Raw genomic sequence first — 22465 nt, 5'->3', positions numbered from 1 at the left:
AATTTTGATTGGGTTACTTTGAGAAAAAACTGAGCGTGGGAGGGGGCCAAGTTGCCCTCCAATTTTTGGGGTCACTTAAAAAGGGCAGTAGAACTTTTAATTTCCGTTCAAATGAGCCCTCTTACGATATTCTATGACTACTGAATCGATTAGATCACCCTTGGGGAAATCAAAAAAAAAAAAATAATAATAATAATAAACACGCATCCGTGATCTTTCTTCTGACAAAAAAAAAAATACAAAATTCCACATTTTTGCAGATAGGAGCTTGAAACTTCCGCAGTAGGGTTTTCTGATACGCTGAATTTGATGGTGTGATTTTCATTAAAGTTCTATGACTTTTTGGGTGTTTTTCCCCCTTTTTTAGAAAATAAGGCAAATTTTCTCAGGCAAGTAACTTTTGATGAGTAAAATTAAACTTATATATTTTAAATCAGCATAAGAATTTGATTCTATTGATGTATTTATGGGTATCGAAATTCCGTTACCACGAACTGTTCGAACTAAGCCTTTTCCAGTAATGATTACTTCATTAATTTAGGTGCCTTTTTTCTCTTTTCTAGTTCGATTCTTCTGCTGTGTTACTTATGCTGGATAATAGAAAATTATTTTAATTTAGTTTGATAGGACTGATAGGACTCTTTTGACAAAAAAAGAATTTGGTTAGTTTTAAAATTAAACATAACAATTTCAAATTTAACTGAATTTGGTCGTTTGTCACTGAAAACCTTCATTCTGCTTTAGACTGCCTAATTACTATCAACGAAACTGCATATATTCACGATATAGATTGACGCTTATAATATAGCATCCAACAACCAAATTACCGATGAACATCATATTTTGGTAAAAGCCTAAAATTTTACTTCTTATTGGTAGGAAAAAAGTTCCAGGTTTTTTTTGTATGTTTCTTTATGAGCATTATGCTTGAACGCATGCTTTGATTATGATATTCAAGTTAGGTGCAAACAAATATTGATGACATTTTAAAAATCATTTTGGGCTTTCAGTTTTTATTTAAAACAAATTCCTCTAAAGAAAATACTAGTCCTGAGTCAATCGAATTGACAACCGATTCGAAGGGAAAAGTAGTTACCCTGTCTGCCTTTTCAACGTCTGTAGTGGTACGACCAGGCCACCTTCATTAGGGAATCCAGACTCTTTCTCCTTCACAATTATTGTTAATTGCCAAGAAATGCTCGCGACGATAGAGCAGCAAACACAGTACTAACGTCCAGGGCCGTATCTAAGGAGGGGGATTACAAAGGTTTGAACGCACTTCCCTCTGATACATTTTCCCACCCGTAAATTGGGCTTCAAATGTAGGTAGAAAGAAGCTTAACTCCTCCCTCTAAGCAAGAATTCTATTGGACCCGCCCCAACAAAAAATATCTTGCCCCCCCCCCACTCAGAAACAAAACCATGGATATAGTGAAGCTACCGGCAGTATTACTTCTACTATTACGTTGGGAACAACATTTGTAAACCACTGATGGTAACAAAAGTTGAGAATAAGCAAACGTTGTTAAACAGTTCGTGGCAACGAAATGTAAGTAAGGAGCGACGCGGCTCAATAGGAACCGAAACTCTAAAAACCTGAGTTTTGACAACAATAGATACATCAAAAGAAATGAATTTTGATGCTGATTTCAAATGAATAAAGTTTATTAAGTTTAGTGTTACCCATGCCAAGTTACAAGAGAAAATTTACCTAATTTTCAAAAAAGGGAGGAAACTTCCAAATAGTCTCGCAGTCTTAATGAGAATCAAACCATTAGATTCAGCATATCAGAGAACCCCGCTGAAGAGGTTTCAAGCTCCTATATAAAAAAAGTGGATTTTTTTTCATTTATTACCGGATGAAAGATCACGGATGCGTGTTTAGTTGTCAAGTTTTTTTTCAGGGGTGATCGTCTCAAAACAGTGATTCTAGAAGATTGGGAAAGAGCTCATTTGATCAGAGATAAAAAGCTCAAGTACCTGTTTTAAGTGACCAAAAAGATTGGATAGTAATTAGCCCCCCTACTAAGACCATTTTCCCGAAGTCATCCAATCGAAATTTTAAGAATCCATTTTATTCAGCATAGTTGAGAGATTCAATCGCTATGCCTTTGAGGATAGCAATACCCCCTCCCCCACAACCACTGGGAAAAGGGATGTAAATTACGAGAGTAGAGTAGTACGTTATACTTTGCTTAGACATATAGGAATTCCCATGCTATTTGCACAGACCTATACACCTTTTCAAAGAGTGAGTAGCCCCATGCATCTATGTTCCATTTTGATTAGACATATAGGAATTCCCATGCTATTTGCACAGACCTATGCACCTTTTCAAAGAGAGTGAGTAGCCCCATGCATCTATGTTCCATTTTGCTTAGACATATAGGAATGCCCATGCTATTTGCAAAGACCTATACACCTTTTCAAAGAGAGTGAGTAGCCCCATGCATATAGGTAATACTTCTACGGGATCTCTATACCTTTTCAAAGAGCACTCGGACATGCATCAAATGATATGAATGGTACAAGACTGGGCAGACATATTTTTTTTAAGTTCAATAACCAAATTAAACTTCCGATGGTTAAGAATGCATCATGGGATAATTATAGAACTGTGAATGATGAAAAGTTGAAAATTGTACCATTTTGCGTAAAAGCTATCTCTAATTGCAAAAAAGGGTATAGCATTTGCGAATTGGACTCTATGAACGATATTAATTTTTGATTCACTAATAGGGATATGAATGATCCTAATTAGTGAACGGATTGTATGAAGGTGGTAAAAAAAGGGTTAAACTAATTACCAGTTAAGGTAACCCCGAGGGGGTTGTTAACTCATAGCTTATTTATTATAAATTTGGAATATCATCAATCTATGGAAATGGTTAACGATGATAAAATGCTCTTGTGAGTTGACCTACCTTTACTTCCCCGATGTGTTCTGTATAACACACAAGTGGCGTTTGAACAGTGTTGTCAATTTAAAATAGGGTCTAACGTTATAGTATACTAAAAAGCTGATACTAAGAGAGACGTAGATGTCAAGAAAAGAATTTTAATAAAGAAATTCAGATTAATCTATAGAAATCCTTACAAATCAAATAGTGAGGTATGAGTACGAACCGTCAAGGATCATAAGCACCAATGACCCTAACCACCAGGGACCTCAACCCCCAAAGGTCTCCTATCCCCAAACTCCAAAGGACCCCTCCCACCAACTTTTTGGCCCCCCTCCCCACGCCCCATTTTTGGAATTTTTTTAAAAAGTTTTTTTAACTTTTTTTTAGTTTTTTTTTTCAATTATTTATTTTTTAACATGGTATAATTTCGACTCTTTTTTTTTACATCTCTAAATCATATCAGAAAAATGGAATGACACTTTTGATTTAAATTTTAAAACATATTCTTGTGCATACCCATACTCCTATTGATGAGGACTGATGGTTCTCATTCAGTATTTTTTCATTAAAAACAAAATATTTTTTTACAATTTTTTTTGGCCTTCGAAATTATTAAACTTTTTTTTAACATGGTATTTTTTCAACTTTTTGTACATCTCTAAATCATATCAGAAAAATAGAATGACGCTTTACGTTTAAATTTTAAAATATATTCTTGTGCATACCCATACTCCTAGTGATGATGACTGATGGTTCTAATTCAATATTTTTTCATGAAAAACAAACTATTTTTTAACTAAATTTAGTGGCGCGCCACTCTAAGCGAACATAGATCAACCCAAATTTTTGGATATGTCTCTCACTATGACCGTGTATCTGACCACTCTAATTCAGGGCGGGTGTTTGCTAGTCCCAATGCTTGTCATTGTTGGGTTGTAGTCTGAATCTAAGAATTCGTATCGGTTTTTGTCTCTGAATCTACGTATTTGTATGTTTTTTTATCTCACTCTTTTTGCCTGTGTGTCTGGGCGGAGTGTTTGCCTATTCCAACGCATGTCTTTCTCGGTTTTTGTGTCTGAATCTACGTATTGCGCGCCACTCTAAGTCAACCTAGACCAACCAAACTTTTTGGATATCTCTCTCACTATGACTGTGTCTGACCAATCTAAGTCAGGGCGAGTGTTGGCTAGTCCCAATGCTCGTCATTGTTGGGTTGTAGTCTGAATCTACGTATTTGTATGTGTTTTTGTATCTCTCACTCTTTTTGCCTGTGTTTCTGGGCGGGTTTTTACTTATTCAAAATGCATGTCTTTCTCGGTTTGCGTCTGAATCTACGTATTTTTATGTGTTTTTGTCTTTCTCACTCTTTTTGCCTGTGTTTCTGGGCGGGTGTTTACTTATTCCAATGCATGTCTTCCTCAGTTTGAGTGTCTGACTCTACGTATTTGTATGTGCTTTTGTCTCTCTAACTATTTTTTACTTTTTGTCTGGGCGGGTTTTTTCTTATTCCAATGCATGTCGTTCTCGTTTTTTTGGTCTGAAACTACGTATCTGTATGTTTTTTTTGTCTCTCTTACTCTTTTTGGCCTGTGTGCCTGGGCGGGTGTTTGCTTATTCTAATGAATGTCTTTCTCGGTTTGTGGGTCTGAATCTACGTATTTGTATTTGTTTTTGTATCTCTCACTCTTTTTGCCTGTGTATTTGGGTGGGTGTTCGCTTATTCCAAATGCATGTCTTTCTCAGTTTGTGGGTCTGAATCTACGTATTTGTATGTATTTTTGTCACTCACTCTTTTTGCCTGTGTGTCTGGGCGGGTATTCGCTTATTCCAATGCATGTCTTTCTCGGTTTGTGTGTCTGAATCTACGTATTTGTATGTGTTTTTGTCGCTCTCACTCTTTTTGTCTGTGAGTCTGGGCGGGTGTTTGCTTATTCCAATGCATACATTTCTGGGTTTGTGTGTCTGAATCTACGTATTTGTATGTTTTTTGTCTATTTCACTCTTTTTGCCACGTGTCCGGGCGGGTGTTTGCTTATTCCAATGCATGCATTTCTCGCTTTGTGTGACTGAATCCACGTATTTGTATGTGTTTTTGTTTCTCTCACTCATTTTGACTGTGTGTCTGGGTGGGTGTTTGCTTATTCTAATGCATGCCTTTCTCGATTTGTGTGTCTGCATCTACGTATTTGTATGTGTTTTTTGCCTATCTCACTCTTTTTGACACGTGTCTGGGCAGGTGTTTGCTTATTCCAATGCATGTCTTTCTCGGCTTGTGTGACTGAATCAACATTTTTGTATGTGTTTTTGTCTCTCTCACTCTTTTTGCTTGTGTGACTGGGCGGGTGTTTGTTTATTTCAATGCATGTCTTTCTCGGTTTGTGTGTTTGAATCTACGTATTTGTATGAATTTCGTCTCTCTCACTCTTTTTGCCTGTGTGTCTGGGCGGGTGTTTGCTTATTCCAATACATGTCTTTCTCGGTTTGTGTGTCTGAATCTACGTATTTCTATGTGTTTTTGTCTCTCACTCTTTTTGCCTGTGTGTCTGGGCGGGTGTTTTCTTACTCCAATGCATGTCTTTCTCGGTTTGTGTGTCTTAATCTACGTATTTGTATGTGTTTTTTGTCTCTCTCACTCTTTTTGCATGTGTGCCTGGGCAGGTGTTTGCTTATTCTAATGAATGTCTTTCTCGGTTTGTGGGTCTGAATCTACGTATTTGTATTTGTTTTTGTATCTCTCACTCTTTTTGCCTGTGTGTCTGGGTGGGTGTTCGCTTATTCCAAATGCATGTCTTTCTCGGTTGGTGGGTATGAATCTACGTATTTGTATGTGTTTCTGTCTCTCTCACTCTTTTTGCTTGTGAGTCTGGGCGGGTGTTTGCTTATTCCAATGCATGTCTTTCTCGGTCTGTGTGCCTGAGTCTACGTATTTGTATGTGTTTTTGTCACTCTCACTGTTTTTGTCTGTGAGTCTGGGCGGGTGTTTGCTTATTCCAATGCATGCATTTCTTGGTTTGTGTGACTGAATCCACGTATTTGTATGTTTTTTGTCTCTCTCACTCTTTTTGCCTTGTGTCCGGGCGGGTGTTTGCTTATTCTAATGCATGTCTTTCTCGGTTTGTATGTCTGAATCTACGTATTTGTATGTGTTTTTGTCTCTCTCACTCTTTTTGTCTGTGAGTCTGGGCGGGTGTTTGCTTATTCCAATGCATGCCTTTCTCGGTTTGTGTGTCTGAATCTACGTATTTGTATGTGTTTTTTGCCTATCTCACTCTTTTTGCCACGTGTCTGGGCAGGTGTTTGCTTATTCCAATGCATGCCTTTCTCGGCTTGTGTGACTAAATACACGTATTTGTATGTGTTTTTGTCTCTCTCACTCTTTTTGCCTGTGTGTCTGGGCGGGAGTTAGCTTATTCTAATGTATGTCTTTCTCGGTTTGTATGTCTGAATCTACGTATTTGTATGTGTTTTTGTCTCTCTCACTCTTTTTGTCTGTGAGTCTGGGCGGGTGTTTGCTTATTCCAATGCATGCCTTTATAGGTTTGTGTGTCTGAATCTACGTATTTGTATGTTTTTTTTTTCTATATAACTATTTTTGCCACGTGTCTGGGCGGGTGTTTGCTTATTCCAAAGCTTGCCTTTCTCGGTTTGTGTGTCTGAATCTACGTATTTGTATGTGTTTTATCTATATCTCAATCTTTTTGCAACGTGTCTGGGCGGGTGTTTGCTTATTCAAATGCATGACTTTCTCGGTTTGTGTGACTGAATCCACGTATTTGTATGTGTTTTTGTCTCTCTCACTCTTTTTGCCTGTGTGTCTGGGCGGATGTTTGCTTATTCCAATGCATGTCTTCCTCGGTTTGTGTGTCTGAATATACGCATTTGTATGTATTTTGGTCTCTCACTCTTTTTTGACTGAGTGTCTGGGTGGGTGTTTTCTTATTCAAATGCATGTCTTTCTCGGTTTGTGTGTCTGAATCTACGTATTTGTATGTGTTTTCTATGTATCTCACTCTTTGTGCCTCGTGTCTGGGCGGGTGTTTTCTTATTCCAATGCATGACTTTCTCGGTTTGTGTGACTGAATCCACGTATTTGTATGTGTTTTCTATCTATCTTACTCTTTTTGCCACGTGTCTGGGCGGATGTTTGCTTATTCAAATGCATGTCTTCCTCGGTTTGTGTGTCTGAATCTGCGTAATCGTATGTATTTTTTCTCTCTCACTCTTTTTGCCTATCAGTCTGGGAGGGTGTTTGCTTATTCCAGTAGATGTCTTTCTTGGTTTGTGTGTTTGAATCTAAATATTTGTATGTGTTTTTGTCTCTCTAACTCTTTGCCTGTGAGTCTGGGCGGGTGTTTGCTTATTCCAATACATGTCTTTCTCGGTTTGTGTGTCTGAATCTACGTATTTGAGTTTTTTGTCTATCTCACTCTTTTTGCCACGTGTCTGCGCGGGTGTTTGCTTATTCCAATGCATGTCTTTCTCGGTTTGTGTGACTGAATCTACATATTTGTATTTGTTTTTGTCTCTCTCACTCTATTAGCCTGTGTGTCTGGGCGGGTGTTTGCTTATTCTAATGCATGTCTTTCTCGGTTTGCGGGTCTGAATCTACGCATTTATATTTTTTTGTATCTCACTCTTTTTGCCTGTGTGTCTGGGCGGGTGTTTGCTTATTCCAAATGCATGTCTTTCTCGGTTTGTGTGTCTGAATCTACGTATTTGTATGTGTTTTTGTCTCTCTCACTCTTTTTGCCTGTGAATCCTCGGTTTGTGTGTCTGAATCTACGTATTTGTATGAGTTTTGTCTCTCACTCTTTTTGCCTGTGTGTCTGGGCGGGTGTTTGCTTATTCAAATGCATGTCTTTCTTGGTTTGTTTGTCTGAATCTTGTCTTTCTCAGTGTGTGTGTGTCTGAATCTGCGTATTTGTGTGTGTTTTTGTCTCTCTCACTCTTTCTGCCTGTGTGGCTGGGCGGATGTTTGCTTATTCCAATTAAATGCGAATTTTTTATGTTTTAATTATGTTTCATGTCATTCTGAGATGTAAAAAAAAGTTAAAAAAAACATGTTAAAAAATAAAAGAAATTTAAAAAAAAAGTTGAATAATTTCGAAGTCCAAAAAATTTTTTTTTTTAAATAGTTTGTTTTTCATGAAAAAATATTGAATGAGAATCATCAGTCCCCGTCAATAGGAGTATGGGTATGCACAAGAATATGTTTTAAAATTTTAAATCAAAAGTGTCATTCTATTTTTCTGATATGATTTAGAGATGTGAAAAAAGTTGAATAATTTCGAAGTCCAAAAAAATTTAGTTAAAAAAATAGTGTGTTTTTCATGAAAAAATATTGAATGAGAACAATCAGTCCTCATCAATAGGAGTATGGGTATGCAAAAGAATATGTTCTAAAATTTATATCAAAAGTGTCATTCTATTTTTCTGATATGATTAAGAGATGTAAAAAAAGAGTAGAAAAAAATACCATGTTAACAAATAAAAAAAATAAAAAAAAGTTGAATAATTTCGAAGTAAAAAAAAATTAGTTAAAATAACATTTTGTTCTTCACGAAAAATATTGAATGAGAACCATCAGTCCTCATCAATAGGAGTATGGGTATGCACAAAAATATGTTTTAACATTTAAATCAAAAGTGTCAAAACGTTGAATAATTTCAAAGTAAAAAAAAATTAGTTAAAAAAATAGTTTGTTTTTCTTGAAAAAATATTGAATGAAAACTATCAGTCCTCATCAATAGGAGTATGGGTATGCACAAGAATATGTTTTAAAATTTAAATCAAAAGTGTCATTTTATTTTTCTGATATGATTTAGATGTAAAAAAAATTTGAATAATTTTGAAGTCCAAACAAAAATTTCGTTAAAAAAAGTTTATTTTTCATGAAAAAATATTGAATGAGAACCATCAGTCCTCATCAATAGCAGTATGGGTATACACAAAAATATGTTTTAAATTTTAATTCAATAGTGTCATTATATTTTTCTGATATGATTTAGAGATGTAAAAGAAGTTGAATAATTTCGAAGTCCGAAAAAAATTAGTTAAAAAAATAGTTTGTTCTTCATGAAAAAATACTGAATGAGAACTATCAGTCCTCATCAATAGGAGTATGAGTATGCACAAGAACTTGTTTTAAAATTTAAATAAAAAGTGTCATTCTATTTTCTGATATGATTTAGATGTAAAAAAAAAGTTGAAAAAATTACCATGTTAACAAATAAAAAAAAGTTGAATAATTTCGAAGTCCAAAAAAAATTTAGTTAAAAAAATAGTTTGTTTTCATGAAAAAATATTGAATGAGAACCATCAGTCCTCATCAATCCTCATTGAATGGGAATCAATAGGAGTATGGGTATGCACAAGAATGTTTTTAAAATTTAAATCAAAAGTGTCATTCTATTTTTCTGATATAATTTACAGATGCAACAAAAAAAATTTGAATAATTTCTAAGTCCAAAAAAAAAATTTATTTAAAAAAAATAGTTTGTTTTTCTTGAAAAAATACTGAATGATAACCATCAGTCTTCATCAATAGGAGTATGGGTATGCATAAGAATATGTTTTAAAATTTAAATCAAAAGTGTCATTCTATTTTTCTGATATGATTTAGAGATGTAAAGAAAAAAAAGTTGAATAATTTCGAAGTCCAAAAAAAATTATTAAACAAAAAGTTTGTTTTTCATTAAAAATATTGAATGAGAACCATCAGTCCTCATCAATTTGAGCATGGGTATGCACAAGAATATGTTTTAAAATTTAAATCAAAAGTGTCATTCTATTTTTCTGATATGATTTAGATGTAAAAAAAAGTTGAAAAAATACCATGTTAAAAAATAAAAAAAATTGAATAATTTCGAAGTCCAACAAAAATTTAGTTAAAAAAAATAGTTTGTTTTTCATGAAAAAATATTGAATGAGAACCATCAGTCCTCATCAATCCTCATTGAATGGGAATCAATAGGAGTATGGGTATGCACAAGAATGTTTTTTCAAAATTTAAATCAAGTGTCATTCTATTTTTCTGATGTGATTTAAAGATGTAACAAAAAATAGTAAAATAATTTCGAAGTCCCAAAAAAATATAGTTAAAAAAAATTGTTTGTTTTCCATGAAAAAATATTGAATAAGAACCACCAGTCCTCATCAATAGGAGTATGGGTATGCACAAGAATATGTATTAAAATTTAAATCAAAAGTGCCATTCTATTTTTCTGATATGATTTAGAGATATAAAAAAAAGTTGAAAAAAATACAATGTTAAAATAAATAAAAAAAAGTTAAATAATTTCTAAGTCCAAACAAAAATTTAGTTAAAAAAAAATAGTTTGTTTTTCAGGAAAAAATATTGAATTAGAACCATCAGTCCTCATCAACAGGAGTATGGGTATGCACAAGAATATGTTTTAAAATTTAAATCAAGAATGTCATTCTATTTTTCTGATATGATTTAGAGAGGTTAAAAAAAGTCGAAAAAATATATCATGTTAAAAAAAAATTAATAATTGAAAAAAAACTGTCAAAAAAATAATTAAAAAAGTTTTAAAAAACTTTAAAAAAATGGGGGGGGGCAAAAAGTTGGGGGGAGGGGTCTTTTGGAGTTTGGGGATAGGGGACCTTTGGGGATTGAGGTCCCTGGTGGTTAGGGTCATTGGTGCTTATGATCCTTTACGGTTCGTACTCATATACACCTCACTACTTTATTTGTAAGGATTTTTATAGATTGTTCTGAATTTCTTTATTAAAATTCTTTTCTTGACATCTACATCTCTATTAGTATCAACTTTTTAGTATACTATAACAGTAGACCCTATTTTAAATTGACAACACTGTTCAAACGCCATTTGTGCATTATACAGAACACATCGGGGAACTAAAGGTAGGTTAACTCACAAGAGCATTTTATCATCGTTAACCATTTCCATAGATTGATGATATTCGAAATTTATAATCAATAAGCTATGAGTTAACACCCCCTCGGGATTACCTAAACTGTTAATTAGTTTAACCCTTTTTTTACCACCTTCATACAATCCGTTCACTAATCAGGATCATTCACATCCCTATTATACAATCAAAAATTAATATCGTTCATAGAGTCCAATTCGCAAATGCTATAACATTTTTTGCAATTAGAGTTGGATTTTACGCAAAATGGTACAATTTTCAACTTTTCATCATTCACAGTTCTGTAATCATCCCATGACGCATTCTTAACCATCGGAAGTTTAATTTTGTCATTGAACTTAAACAAAAATATGTCTGCCAAGTCTTGTACCATTCATATCAATTGACGCATGTCCGTGTGCTCTTTGAAAAGGTGTAAAGGTCCCGTAGAAGTATTACCTATATGCATGGGGCTACTCACTCTCTTTGAAAAGGTGTATAGGTCTGTGCAAATAGCATGGGAATTCCTATATGTCTAAGCAAAGTATAACGTACTACTCTACTTACGAGATTTGTTCATGGTTTATGTCTAGTATTTGCTATTTGGAAGTATGCGGGCATTTTTTGGAGGGAGAAGGGGGGGGGGGTCTTCTCGTGAGATTTTACAAGAAGATTGGTCCTTGAGGAGGGAGGTTTCCAGGGGGTGAACTTTCCAGGGAAAATTTTACGCTGGGGAATTTGTCAGAATTCCAGCATGAAATTCCTTTTATTTATCTTATACTTTGCCGACTCAATTTAACATGTGGAGATGTTCCGGGGAAATTTTCCGCGGGACTGGAATTGTCTGGAGAATTTATCCGCGGGGGAGGGGGATTTTCCGCAGGAAAACTCTCCCTGGAGGAATTCCGCGGAAGAAATTCTCCGTGGGGGGGGATTTAGCTAGAGAAATTCTAGATGCAAGATTTTCCCCGGCAGCAACTATCAACTGGGATGGGGGGATTTCCGAAAAAAAATCCAGAGGGGGGGGGGGACTTTCGGCATTATTTGAAAACAATCACAAATTAATGTCTGTTTACAAATAGACTATTCTAAAGAGAATTTTTTTTAGGTGGAATTGTACCGAGCAAGAAATTTCCCGGGGTGAATTTTCAGCTAATAATATGGAATGTTTTCGGGGAGATTTCCTTGGAGGGGTTATTTTACATAGAAGGAGCTTTATTTAGAGGAACTTTTCACGGGGGAAGGAATTTTTCGTCGAGGGGATCGGGATTTCCAAACATTATTTGAAAAATGATCAGAAATGAAATATTTTTTTCAACTGAAAATAAGGAGCAGCATTAAAACAAACAGAAATTATTCCGTATATGAGGGCGTCTACACCTCTCTTAAATACCTCGCGCTTTACGCTAAAGTTTGAATTTGTGACCCAATTGTTTCAGAATGTCTCCTGAAACACAAAAGCCATTTAATTAGAATAAAAAGCTTTTGTAAATGTTCAAACTTTAAAGTCTATTCTAAAGGGATGAACTATACCTTGTTATAAAAAATACAACCGCAGAGTAATGACAAAAAAAAACAAAAAAAAACGAAGGTTCAACATAATATCCGAGAAAAAAAGCTAACGAGATTCAAATTGTTCAGAAAAACAGAACTAAGAATTATCTAAAACATAAAACAGAATAAAAGTATACTACAAAAATTTTTAAGGCTTTGAATACGTGACAATGGTGAATGGAAAGTAAGACAACCTGTTTATTGACTCGAGGTCAACCTACTGTGAAACAAAGGTATCAAAACTAGTTTTTCTTATGAACAGTTAGATTGTCGTATTTAGGATACCTGAAAATAGCCCTAAGATAATATTTAAATTAATTATTTTAAAAATTACATACTACAAAGTTGTTCAAGTAGTATAAATTAACCTATGCAGGTTTAGGATTCACCAGCCGGACTCTAGGGAACATAAAAGAGAAAAGGAAACGTATCCTCTTTGGGTCGTACCCGCACAAGGAATTTTTTCATATTTCCAAAACAGTAAAAAAACAATTCTAATTAAAAACATGGGCACTAGTTAATGTACAATATTACCAAAGAAAAACCAGGGGGGTGTATGTTGAGGAGATTTTGAGCATGCATAAGGTACGATTGCACTTCAGAGAACGTTATGTCAAGAACGCTAACGTTAAGAATGTATAGTACGTTAAAAAAAAAAAAGATTGCTTTGTAGTCCCCTGTTTTTTTGTTTTGTGTTGTCTCTTAAAGGTGCGAACGTGTGATGTTGAAAACTTTTTGTTTTTATGTTTGTTTCATTTTTGTTTCTCCCTTGTTTTTTTCCTGGCCATAGGGCCTTACAGGGGAGTTTATATTGAAGTGTATTTTGTTGAGTTTATTGATTGAATAAAATTGATTGATTGTTAATGTTAAGAATAATCACCCTCATTACCTTGAACAGGTTTTTATGCTAACGTAGGTTTTTACATAGTGCTTTGAATTCTCATGTGAAGATGTGTAAACATCACCAGGACAAGTTATACTGCATGACCCACCGCAATAAATTTTCTATTGTTCATATATAGGCAGTAATTACTTTATCCGAAACCCTTGGGGTTATTTCATCCAACCCTACAGATATTTTGATTTCGGACCGTCAAGTTGTCGATATGAATTTTTTAAATCTACTTTCAGCTAGTTAGCCCGTAATCATTTTAAAAGTTTGGTTATTTAGAATTTGGCTTTTTGGAATTTTCCGAAAATTTTTTGCGGCAAAGGAAAAGCTAACTTATCTAACATGACTACATGTTAATTCCAGAAGTTGAATATATTCTAGTACCCACTTTATGCGTAATAGGTTTAAGCAATTGTTTTGTAAATAAAGAAGAAGAAAAATGAAAGAACCGTATGTGCTAGATTTTCCTAATTACGCCCGCGGAGTATATGGAAAAATGATGGAGTCTAACAGAAAACAAAACAAAAAGATGTAATTTTTTCCGTAAAAAAGACTATGTCTATATAAAAACTATATAAAAACAGACAGATTAATTTAAAAACTTTTTCCACAAAACAAGTTTGTCCGAGAAAAGTAAAGAATTTCATTAAGCCAAAAATGGGTAGAAATAAATTCAAGTAATTTTCCAAGCTTAAAACTACCATAAATCACCATCAATAAATACATAAAACTCAAAACAAACCGAAATGACAATAAATAACCAAGCCAAACTCAAAACGAGAAAAAATTAACATGAGTAGGGCTGACAACACCCACGCCTTCTCAAGACCAAAACATAATTTGCGCTTTACTGAAAACAAAATATATTTAAATGTTTTTACTTTTTTACTTTAATAAACAAAGAAGTATTAAGACTTTAATATCAGAATATGTACACTCAACTGACAATCCACGGCTATTTTTTTTTATTGTTAGTAAAGTGCAAATTATGTTATGGTTTTGAGAAGACATGGCGGTTGTCAGCCCTACTCTTTTCAATTTTTGCTTGTTTTAAGTTTGACTAGGTTATCTATTGTAATTTCTGTTCGTTTTGGGTTTCATTATTTATTAATGGTGATTTGTGGTAGTTTTGCACTTGGAGAATAACTAACTCATAGAATTTGACAACGCTTTCGTCCGTAAAAAAACTTTAACTATTTAGAATTTTTTGGTTCCCAAAGCCAACTATCCTTTCAAAAGGAAAGAAAAACCTTCTAAAACTTTTTGGTGCCATGTTTCTAGCTTAATTTTCATGATTGTTCACCCATTTCTTGTCCTTCTTTTTCTTTTTAATTTGGCGTTCGCTACTGCCAAAAATTGCAGAAGTCCATATGGATGTCTTTTCAGCAAAAATGGATTTGCATTTTTTTTTTTTAAGTTTTCAAGATATTTATGATGTTTAAATTTCTCCTTTCCCTTTCCTCAGAACTTCTTAACGAAACTATAAAAAAAACACAACTCAAATAAAATTCCCTAGTTTGGAAAACCCAGTTTTCCAGGGGGGGGCATTTTTTATGGGGTATTTTCCGGTGGGGATGGGGTAAATGCCTAGAACCGTAAGATAAATGCAACTAAATACAGGTTCAACAGCTTCCATCATCTCTGGCATAGGTGCACATGGCTAAACTGTTTAAGCTAGGAGGGGATCGAGGGTTTTTATGGAACAGGGGGGAGGGGGTCTAAAATGCCAAAAACAATGCGTTCCTTACAACTTCTACGAAATTTGATAATTTTTTTCTGAAATCCAGACATCTTCCGGTTCGTCAGCAGTAATCTTTCCAAATATAATAATAACTACCGTCACAGCTGTTACCCCCCCCCTCCCCCGAAAAAACCCGGATGTATCCTAGGGTTATACACAAAAACTTGCCGATTTTGTCGGTTTGTATTATTATTAATATGTCCTTTGAAGGGGGGGGGGGGTATAGCCAAAAGTCCGTTATGTAACCAAATAAAGGCAATTTTTAATAAAGAATCCAGCGAAATAAGTAAGCTCGCGCAAACAGCCGAAGGCTATGTCTAGGCATTAGGAAGAGGGCTGGGATGCAAATTCGACCGTTTGAAGCAGTGTTGATAGGACACCAAACGTGGTCCAACCATTTCCTATGTATAACACACAAATCTCACTGTTTTGAAACTGAGTCTCGAAAGATGGTGCGGAAGCACCAATGTCAAGGAGGCACACTTGTGCCTCTATAAAGAGGCGACCCACCACAATGTTAAGCGATTTCAGGTCCTAGAGGTCGCAGAGAGACGGCGGTGATCGCATTTTGGAGCCCGGACTTAAGCTCAGACTTGTGAATATTTTTATTATATTCCAAGATTCATCAGATAAACGAGTATGGAAGTTACGACCCACCAACCCAAGCCCCCCGGTGGTTGTGTCTGTACGTGCTTAAATACAGAATCGACTAGTTCCGAGAATCTAGGAGCTTGTATTTAAAATTTCGTTTTAATCTGATTACTCCCTACCTGTTTTCAAAAAACCAAATATAACCACTTAAAATTCATTTCTCTTTTTTTTCTTATCCACGCCTACAGGCCACAGTTGGCAACTGATCCGGGTGAAAGAGAACTCATTCGAAGCGTAATTCGACCTGTTAGGGCCTTTTGATATTTTCACACCGAAAAAATTATCCCCCGAATTTACATTTACGAAAAACCTCGTTTTCCTATAATAGCCCATGTTAATTTTTCCCACCACAACCCCCCTTTAACGTTGTCCGATGGGGCTGAAATTTATAGGATAGGCTTTCCTTGCGCCTGGGAGCTTATCCTCGAAATTTCAGCTCAATCTGATCACTCCTTCCCTGTTTTCCAAAAACCAAATATCAAGTTCTGTGTGGATTTGCTTGCGTCAAAAATAGACTCCCCGTACTAAAAAACAATTACAATTGTGTCTCTTTAGTGCAGCGGTCGAGACTCCTGACTGACAGGCGGAAAACCCGGGTTCGATTCACTGTCAGAGGAAATTTTTTATATACTGAATTTAAAGTTTAAAAAAGAAACTCAGTTTCTTTTTTAAATTATTTGAAAAAAATTACGTTTTCTAAAGAGTTAAAGAGGCTGAGTTACAAGCTCAACCCTTAAAACGTACAGGGATTAGGAGGCACCCTGTACGACGTGATTTGAGTATTCAGGAATTAAAAGCCTTAACACAAGAATGTTCAAGAGCGGGAGGTTTGGGGGGCGGCAGCCCCCAACTTTAACTCCTGACACGATCAGCTAACAGTTAGTCAAGCAATAATAAGTAATAAACTACAAAAAAGTGCAGAAATTATTGGAAAAAAACTACGTTTTCTAAAGAGTTAAAGAGGCTGAGTTACAAGGTCGAACCTTAAAACGTACAGGGATTAGGAGGCACAGTTGGGGGGCTGCCGCCCCCCAAACCCCCTTTTTCGCAGCCTTTAAATAAAAAAAAAAAGGTTTTTAAACTGAAAGTAAGGAGCGACATTAAATCTTAAAACGAACAGAAATTATTCCGTATATGAAAGGGGATGTGCCCTCCTCAACGCCTCGCTCTTTACGCTAAAGTTTGACTTTCTCACAACTCTTTTTTTAAACAATAAAAACTTTAGCGTAAAGAGCGAGGCCTCCTAATCCCTGTACGTTTTAAGGTTCTACCTTGTAACTCAGCCTCTTTAACTCTTTAGAAAACGTAGTTTTTTTTTTCAAATAATCACTAACTAGATCGGCGAGTCTCAAATTCAAACCAAGGGTCTCACAGAATTTGGAGCTTTTACAACTTATGCATGTTGATTTCGGCTACTTCGTTCCATTTGGAACGAAGTACTCTAAAAAAACATAGGCACATGCAAGCCGAAGATGGAACATCTAGAGGGTAGTACATGATTTGACAGGCCAGAATTGGTATTTATGTCAATGTAGGTGAATTCAAAATTTAAGCAGAAAATGGGGCCGTCCTTTTGCACTAAGATCTTAAGTAAAATCTTAGCACAAAGATGAGTAAAAGAACGGCACTAATTTTTGGTAGGTCAACAATCACTTATGAACAAACCTACGGAGGGTTGACAATAACCATCTATACGAATTTTCTTATATACTTTAGAGGGAAGTACTTGATCTGAGGAGTATTAGAGGCATCAATCCACACTACAAGAGTTAGGGCATTCTTCTCTACATCACATAGGCAGATACGGGGCTTATTTACACGTCGCAGAACGAGATAGCGGAGGATAAGGGACAGATAATAGGAGGCACAGAGGGTAAATCACCGCATTGTATAACGGGATAAGAGTCAATTCGTAACATTTTATAATTGTAATTACCATCACTGTATAAAAATAAGCAATATAAAAGTTGAAATTGAAAAAAAAATGAAAGTTAAGAGTTGGAATTACCCAAAAAATAAACACGCAGTTAAAATTCGAGAACAAAAAATTGAGGGTTAAAATTATGAAATCACAAAAAATAAGCAGTTTAAACTTCAAAAACGAAAAAAAATGTTAAAAGCTGATGAATGGTAAAATATAAGCGAAGAAGTCCGAACTAAAGAGAGTCAAATAGCATGCCCGGCCTTAAATCCTAGATGTGGACATATATACTTACTTCCCCTTTTGCTCAGAAAAATAATAAAGTATGCTAAGATAAGATATAAACCAAAATGCTTAATTTAAAGCAATTCAAAAAGCACGGTCACCAACAACCTTTATTAGGGCCAGCTCCTCCAAGACAGAGTACCACATTCTTACTCTTTCGATCCAAAAAATGAGTAAAACATACTAAGATAAGAAATAAGGCTTAAATTAAAGAAGTCGAAAAACACAGTCAGCGCAAACCCTAGAAGGGCCAGCTCCCATAAGACAGAGCCGCATAATCTTACACGTTCAATACGAGAAATAATAATAAGATGGACACAATATAGAGAATATAATATAATAACAAAACAAAAAACGTTAATTAAAGAAACTCGAAAAAAACGGTCAGTCCCAAACTGTAGAAAACCCGTTCGATAAAAAAAAGATAAAAATATGCTAAGATGAACAAAATATAATGAACAAAACATATTTGGAGGAAGAAACAACTAATTTAAAAATAATTATCTGTGCTTAACATGTGCCGACTTCAAAATTTCTTCATGATAAAATTGTAATTGAATAATGATCTACTGCCAGAAAATTACGAGGAAAAAGTGACGTATGCTTGCAAGATGTTGCCTTTCAGAAAACAATCTGAGGAGAAACGGTAACATGACACACCTGCAAAAGTTAAAAGTTGGACTCTTGGCTTTGATTGATTGGGACGTTCCCTCTTAGAAACAATAAAATAGGGTCGGTAAATACACTAGGTGGTAAATACAATTTAAAAAACGATTCTCGCTATTCGATTCGGCAATTTGCCCTCTGTGCCTCCTATTATATGTACCTAACCCCCGCTATCTCCTTATGGGACGTCTCGAGTACTCCGCTATATCCCTATACGATGTCGTGAAGAATCTCCTATCCCTTTTAGTGTGGATTGAAACCTCTAATGCTACTAATTTGGGTAATTAAAACTGTCGGAGATACTTCTCAAGTTGATATGAGTCGGTAAGCTCTGTCCTCTGCCAATAGGTGTGAAAGGTTCAAAATCCTAAATTTTAAGAATTTCTGGAAATCTAAATATAAATATTTTTTTTAAACTGACCCCCCCCCCCACAAAAAAAAAAATCTGCCAACGTGCTGGGTTGCAGTTTAGTTGTTTTTAAGAGACTTATGGAAAGGTACTTGTTTGAGTATGAAAACTGTTAAAAAAGTATAATACCTACAAAAAAAATTCAACCTTCAACCAAACAAAACTGATCATAGTTGAATTGTCGTATCTAATTAATAAAAAACAGTATTTTTTCTGATGGAATTAAAGAGTGAAGATGGAATTTATAATGAACCAAAATTATTGCTTCGTAGTTTTTGTAACATATATCTGTAAAATTGGTCCAAATGAACTAGTTTTTAATATTTCCCTAAATTTGTAGAATTCTGATAAATATAAGCTTACTCAAAACACAAAATAGACACAAGAAAAAGACGATTAGTAGCAGATCAGTCTTTAAATAAACTACAGGAAATAAAGGACTAATTTATAAGGTTCTCAGTAGGCTTTCACCAGCCATGAAATCATATAGATTGTATGTAGATAATCATAGTATATTATTATGGTAAATTAATACTGTATATGTAAATAGCAACGAAGACCACACTAGCCTTTCTATCATAGACAACGAATCACAATTAGAAACACTGGGGGTATTTTTTCTTTTTTCAAGAGAGTGGAATTCAAACTTCAAATGAATATTCCGGCCCCATGTCCAAAGGCCATCCTCAGGACAACATGAGCGATAATATATAAAAGAAACTTACATTAAAATACGAACTTTTAAACTAAAAATGTTTTCTTTTAAACTTGTAAAACAGCCCTAGCATCATTACTTCAACGAAGTTCAACCAGGACTCATAGAAAAAATGAGTTAATAAAATTAATTCAAACAAAATAAAAACAATTAAATACACGCTTTCAATGCTAATCTTGATTTTCGACAGCTAGCCTCAAAGGCTTCTTTGTAACAGACTTACTACTATTGTATATTGGTTTAATAATACGTTTTATTAAATGATTTTTATAAAAAAATGTGTATAAAGAATTTAAGGAGTATTCCCCCAGGTCCCTAGTTAGAAAAATAATATTATTTGAGTTTACTGGGCGTGGTGCTTGATGAAAATTATTTCCTTCGGGAGAATTTTCTTCAAATTTACTATGTACCCTTTAAATGTAACTTAAATCAAGCGTTACCATGGTTTCAAAGAAAAAAAGAGCATGGAAGGCAATATTCCCGATTAATTTTACCTTTTTCCTTTTCAAAGCACTGACAATCTTCAGTGTGTGTTAAATTTATTGACTTCGGTTGCCCTTGCAGGTCATTTTCTGACTCTTGGATACTGCCTTCCCCTAAAAGCAGAAGCTTTTTTCTAATTTTGGGTTATTATTTTCTTTTATAAACGTAGTCGTTAGACAGTTTAGACACGACTCGAATAGGGTACACATGCACTTTTTTTAGAAAAATATGGCGATGGGTTGTGAGGGTACGGGAGGGACCACTGACACATGTTGGTTTTCTACTAATACATATTGAAAATTCTTGCATGATTTGGTTTTGAATGATGTGCCAGATGCATACTTTTCCGCAAAAATGTGACAGGGACGATGTGGGCGATGTTGAAGAAGTTATGTGATTCCTTCGGTCCTTAAAGATTTAAAATCCTGTCCTGATGCCAGTTTAATCAAGACGTAACATGTCTTTCTGCTGAAAAAAATTGGCGTTGGAATTGGGCGGGCTGGAGGAGCCTCTAGCCAACTTTAGTCATTTATAATTAAAAGAGTTGTGATAGTTCAGCTCAAATAGGATGCACCGCGACTTAAACTAATTTTAAACAAAAATCCCGGAACTTGAACATGGCTGGAAGCCTAGGGTGATATTCCCCTAAAAACTACTGGAGTTTCGGCCCTTTAGACTCTGAAGCCACGTAGCTTTGGAATCGCAAAGCTAGCTTTCGAACTTTTGACTTGACTTATGTCCCATCCGTCGATGAAGGTCGTTTTGGGGCCTCTTCTTTAACCAGTTCATTGATGTGCCTCCTGTAGGTACTTCTTTTATTGACCAGGTGGCAGATTTGTGGCAGATTCTAAGGCAAAAAGTTTCCCTTTCATCTCTTCGGAGGGTGATCTTAGGGCCGAGAACCCTGTGCTCGTCCATCAAATGCTATCTTCGAGAGAGGTGTACTAGCCATACGTTGTATATGTCCAAGCCATTTGAGATGTTGTAGTTTTATTTTGACCAGTATTGTAAATTTGACTTTCAGATTATGGAGAAGCTTGGAGTTGGAGATTCCGTCATGGAAGGTGATACCAGCGATGCATCGTAGGGATTTGGTTTCAAAGGCAGCTAGGCGGCGTTGATCGTCTGTTTTAAGCGTCCAAGATTCACAGGCATAGATGGCGATCGGAATAATGAGGGAGTAGAAGAGTCTCGTTTTGAGAGTTGTTGTTAAGTTCTTATTCCTCCAAATGTGCATCAGAGCTTTAAAACTGGAGTTTGCAAGTGTCAGGCGTCTCTTGATGTCTTGGAGTTGGTTATTACCAGTGTCGTTTTTGCTAGTGTCCATTGAACTATGTGTCTCTTGTGTTTTAAGATGTCAAGGCGGTTCAGAAATAAAAGATTTTTTGTGCCCTTACGTCCTTTGGGCAAAAATGAACCCAACACACAGAATACAAAATGGACTTTTTCTGAAATGCAACACAGAGAACGGGAATCATAACCCAGTGATTGCAGTAACCTTACGAATTTCTTTAACTTTCCAACTATCTTAAGAATGTGATCTTAAATTTTCTCATCTGCTTCTTAAGTAAAGCTCTCATTGTGGCACTGAATTTCATTCAACATAAGGGAAGATATTGAAGTGGTCGGGAGGGCTTGTGAAGTTCTGAAATGGACTGTTTTACATGGTTTGTAATGGTCAAACGTCAAGTCGTATTTAAGTTCTTGAAATTCAAGATTAGGACTCTTTCTGAAGTGTGTGGTTTAGGTCTTACTGGAAACAGTAACTTTTTCAAGTTTGTTAAAATTTCATTTTGAATTTCATTCCTTGAAAGGCAAGAGTTGGAATATTTCAGTAGTGTTTGGTTGTGGTTTACCTTGTCACAGTTACATTTTCTTGATTTTTCAAAGTTCATTTTGAATTTCTTTCGTTGAAATGCAAGAGTTGGAATATTTCAGTAGTGTTTGGTTGTGGTTTACCTTGTCACAGTTACATTTTCTTGATTTTTCAAAGTTCATTTTGAATTTCTTTCGTTGAAATGCAAGAGTTGGAATATTTCAGTAGTGTTTGGTTATGGTTTACCTTGTAACAGTTACATTTTCTTGATTTTTCAAAGTTCATTTTGAATTTCTTTCGTTGAAATGCAAGAGTTGGAATGTTTCAGTAGTGTTTGGATGTGGTTTACCTTGTTACAGTATCATTTTCTTGTTTTTTTCAATTTTAATTTTGAATTTCTTTCATTGAAATGAAAGAGTTGGAATATTTCAGTAGTGTTTGGTTCTGGTTTACCATGTCACAGTTACATTTTCTTGATTGTTCAAAGTTCATTTTGAATTTCTTTCGTTGAAATGCAAGAGTTGGAAAATTTC

General features: G+C 35.1%; 1 protein-coding gene across 3 annotated transcripts in view; it reads right to left on the bottom strand.

Annotated features, from left to right (window-relative positions):
• The window catches only part of LOC148953524 (uncharacterized), a 64993-nt gene that overhangs the window by 8645 nt on the left and 33883 nt on the right, over positions 1–22465 (bottom strand). The window contains exon 2 of one of the 3 annotated variants that reach the window (XM_089088584.1): positions 20128–20229. The exons of the other annotated variants lie outside the window; for them this stretch is intronic. The gene's annotated coding sequence lies outside the window, so the exon portion shown is untranslated. The remainder of the gene's footprint in view (positions 1–20127; positions 20230–22465) is intronic. 3 annotated transcript variants of the gene reach the window in all.

This window comes from Artemia sp. Qi Xiang Cuo, chromosome 4 (assembly GCF_049724085.1).
Source record: "Artemia sp. Qi Xiang Cuo chromosome 4, ASM4972408v1, whole genome shotgun sequence".
Classification (NCBI taxonomy): domain Eukaryota; kingdom Metazoa; phylum Arthropoda; class Branchiopoda; order Anostraca; family Artemiidae; genus Artemia; species Artemia sp. Qi Xiang Cuo.
The sequence above is the reverse complement of the archived record's forward strand: the minus strand, read 5'-3'. Positions and strand labels throughout refer to the sequence as shown.